The sequence below is a fragment of the Chrysochloris asiatica genome, unplaced genomic scaffold (assembly GCF_000296735.1).
Source record: "Chrysochloris asiatica unplaced genomic scaffold, ChrAsi1.0 scaffold00059, whole genome shotgun sequence".
NCBI lineage: Eukaryota > Metazoa > Chordata > Mammalia > Afrosoricida > Chrysochloridae > Chrysochloris > Chrysochloris asiatica.
This window is the reverse complement of record NW_006408577.1, coordinates 5,025,468-5,030,008: the sequence shown is the minus strand read 5'-3', so window position 1 is coordinate 5,030,008 and position 4,541 is coordinate 5,025,468.

The window sequence follows — 4,541 nt, the reverse complement described above, 5'->3', positions numbered from 1 at the left end:
TGAGTCTCTCCTTGGGTGTTTCCCATGTTGCCTTTCTTCACTTGGTTGGGTGGGGGTGATTTTCCTAGAAAACTTGCATGCAAAGCCCTATTAAATCCTAAATAAACCTCATTAGGTCTACTAGAGAATTGCCGAGTAAACACAAAGGGTCAATATTAAGAGTCAAAACAAATAATATTCATTATAAATTTATTTATAAAGATATAAATTACAAGTATCATTTTCTAAAGAACCTTGAAAACTATCAGTTACATAAGAAATAAATAAAAGTAGAATCTAATTTAGAGATAAAAGTATAATTCTTCATTGGATTTATTCTACAGGCTGTCATGTATCATAATATTATAGGTATTAATTTGTGTGACAAGCTATTTTTCCTTTGGGTTCAAGAAATTATTTATTAATGTGTTCAGTTAATTACACTGATTGCATATCAGCCATACATACAAGGTTGTTGTTGTTAACTGTCGTTGAGTTGATTCCAACTCAGAGTAACCCTGTGTATGGTTTCTGAGAAATGGCTGGTGAATTTGAACCACCAACCTTGCAGTTCAAACCAACCTCACAGTCCAGTATATTATCCCACAGCTCCACACCAGGACTCCACATATAGGGTTGTTGTTGTTGCTGTTGTCATGTGCCATAGAGTCGGTTCTGACTCATAGCCACCCTGTATAGGGTTTCCGAGGCTGTAAATCTTTATGGGAGCAGAAAGCCTCATCTTTCTCCCGTGGAACAGCTGGTAGTTTCGAACTGCTTACCTTGAGGTTTGCAGCCCAATTTGTAACCACTACGCAACCATAGCTCCTTACTTAAAGGGTAGCATTTAGAAATTATAAGCTGCCTATTTTGCCTTAATATTTCTGACATCTCAAAGGAAACAGACTTTAAAACATAAATTTCTTAAGGATATGCCTACCATCTTATCTAAGGATAAAGTAAATAAACCTTTACATTTTTGGTCAATTGATTTTCAGTAAGGGTGCTAAGTCAATTCATTGCAGAAAAAGTAGTCTTTTTAACAAAAGGTGTTGGAACAACTGGATAGCCACATGCAAAAGGGTGATACTGGATAGCTTTCTTTTATTATACATAAGAAGCAATGGAAAATGTGTCATAGACCTAAATATAAGAATTAAAACTATCAGATTCTCAGGAAAAGAAGCCCACAGGAATAAACCCTTGTGATCTTGGATTACTCAAAGCCTCATAGCTATGGCATCAAAAACATGAGTGACGAGTGAAAAAATAGATATTCTGGACCAATTTAAAAACATTTGTGCTATAAAGGACATCTTCAAGAAAGGAAAAAGACAACCCATAGAATAAGAGGAAATATTTGCAAATCATATATCTGATAAGGGCTTGTATCCAGGATACAGGAAGAACACTTACATCTTAATAATAAAAACATAAAAAACTCAATTAAAAAGGAACCAAGGTGTGACTAGACATTTCACCCAAGAAGATATAGAAATGGCCAATAAGCACATGAACAGATGTCAACATCATTAATCATAATAAAAATGCAAATCAAACCCACAATGAGATGCAACTTCACACACACTAAGATGACAATTATAAAAAAAGACAGAAAATAACAAGGGTTAATGAAACTGTAGAGAAATTGGTACTGTTTTGTGACCTTTTTTAATGACTGATGTGCATTCAGTGCAATATTGCTGATGGGAATGTAAAATGGCACAGCCATTTTGGAAAACAGTTTGGCAAGCCCTTGAAGGTTTAAACATATGAATTACCAATCCACTCCTAAATACCTACCCAAGAGAAATAAAAGCATGTCCACACAAAAACTTGTACACAAACATTCATAGCATAATTTTATTCATAATAATTCCAAAGTGGAAACAGTCCAAAAGTTCATTACTTGGTAAATGGATAAACAAAATGTGATATGATCATACAATAGATTATTCAGGAACTAAAAAAATGAAGTACTGGTACGTTCTCCAATATCCTTGAAAATATTGTGTAAAGTGAGTGAAACTGATTATAAGGACCATATATTGTATGATTTCATTTATATGATTAGGAATCTACATGTCTGAAACAGGAAAGTCTATATTATTGTTAAGTACCACAGAGTCCATTCTAACTCATAGTGAACCTGTGTACAACAGAATGAAACACTGTCTATTGTTATGCCTTCCTCACAATTATTGTTATCTGAGCTCATTATTGTTGCCACTTTGTTAATCCATCTCGTTGGGGCTCTTCCTCTTTTTTGTTGATGTTCTAGTTTATCAAGCATGATGTCCTTCTCCAGGGACTGTTTCTTTCTGACAAAATGTCAAAACTACTAGAAACAAATCTCACTACAGTTGTTTCTAAAGCATAATATGACCAAACTCCTTACCAAACAGATTTGTTTGTTCTTCTGGCAGTTCATGGTGTGTTTGATATTCTTTACCAACACAATAATCCATACGCATTCATTCTTCTTATTGTTGTTGTTAAGCATGTGAGCGACCCATAGCAACCCTGGATAGTGTTTTCAAGGAGCAGCTGGTGAGCTTGAACCACCGACCTTGAAGTTCAAACGACTTTGCAGTCTGTCACATTAGCTCACAGCACCACATCAGGATTGATTCTTCTAGACTTCATTACTCATTGTCCAGCTTTCACATACATATGAAGCAACTAAAAATATGTGGTTTGGGTCAGGAGCACCTTCATCTGCAAAGGGACATCTTTGCTTTTTAACACTTTTTGTTTTTAGCAGTTGATTTGCCCAAAGTAATATATCATTTGATTTCTAGACTGATGCTTCCATGAGCGTTGATTGTAGATCCAGGTAAAATGAAATCACTGACAGCTTTAATCTTTTCTCCATTTATAATGATGTTATTTATTTGTCTAGTTGTAAGGATTTTTGTTTTCTTTACATTAAGTTACAATCCATACTAAAGGCTATACTTTTTGATCTTCATCAGCAAGTACTACAAATCCTCTTCTTTTCCAGCTAGCAAGGTTGTATCATCTGCATATCACAGGTAACTGATTGGTCTTCCTTCAATCCTGATGTCACATTCTTCATGTAATCCAGTTTCTCAGATTATTTGCTCAACATGCAGATTCAGTAACTATCATGAAAGGATATACACGTTTTCTGATTTAAAACCATTCAGGAGTCCTGGTGTGGTGCTGTGAGTTAATGTGCCAGACTGCAAAGCTGTTTGGATTGCAAGGTTGGTGGTTCAAACTCACCAGCTGCTCCTCGGAAACCCTATACAGGGTTGCCATGATTTGGAACTGACTCAATGGTACTTAACAACGACGAGTATTCCCTTGTTCTGTTTGACTCTTTATTTTATGTATAGTTTCCTCATGAGCACAATGAAATGTTCTGGAATTCCCATTCTTCATAAAATGATCTATCGTTTGTTGTGATCCACACAGTCAAATGCCTTTCCATAGTCCATAAAGCACAATAAACATCTCTCTGTTATTCTCTGCTTTCAGCCAAGACCATTTTATGACAGCAATGATATTTCTTGTTTTATTTTCTCTTCTGAATATGGCTTGAATTTCTGACAGCTTCTTGTCAATGTACTGTTGCAATTGTTTTTGAATTATCTTCTGCAAATTTTTATTTGCGTGTGATATTAACGATATTGTTTGGTAATTTCCACATTGTATTAGGTTACTTTTCCTTGAAATGGGCCTAAATCTGATCTCTTCTAATCACTGGCCAGGTAGGTGTCATTCAAATTTTTCAGCACAGACAAGTGTGTTCCTCCAACACGGCACTAGTTTGTTGAGACATTTTGGTTTGTATTCTGTCAATTCCTGGAGCCTTGGTTTTCACCAACGCCTTCGGACAGCTTGGGTCTCTTTCCTTAATGCCATCGGTTCCTGAAATGGTTGAATATTGACCAATTCTTTTTCATACTGTGACTCTGTAGTTTTTCTGTCTTCTTTTGATGCTTCCTGCTGAATGTCCATTCAATATTTTGCCTATATAATTCAGTTTGATCAATGCTGAACGTGTTCTTCTCTTTTGGTTTTCTGATCTCATGTCTTTTCACATTTCACTATAATACCTTTTTTTTTTTTTTTTTTTTTATAATAACCCTTTGAAAATTTTTACTCAGCTCTTTTACATCATCATTTCTTCCAGCTGCTTTAGTGTCTCTATGTTCAAGAGCAAGCTTCAGAGTCTCTTCTTTCATCAGTTTTGGCTTTTTCTTTCCATCCTGTCTTTTAAATGACTGTTTGCTTTCTTCATGTATGATGGTCTTTATGTCATTCCACAATTCCTTTGGTCTTTGATCTTTAGTGTCTGATGCATCAAATCTGTTCTTAAGATGGTCTTTAAATTCAGGTGGGATGTACTTGTCACATTTGGCTCTTGTGGAGTTGTTTTAATTTTCTTCAGCTTTAGGATGAACTTTCATATGAGCAATTGATGATCTGGTCCACAGCCAATCCATGACCTTGTTTTGGCTGATGATACTGAGCTTCCTCATATTCTCTTCCACCACTCGTCTGTCAGTTTGTCGTACTGTAGTGGCTTGTGA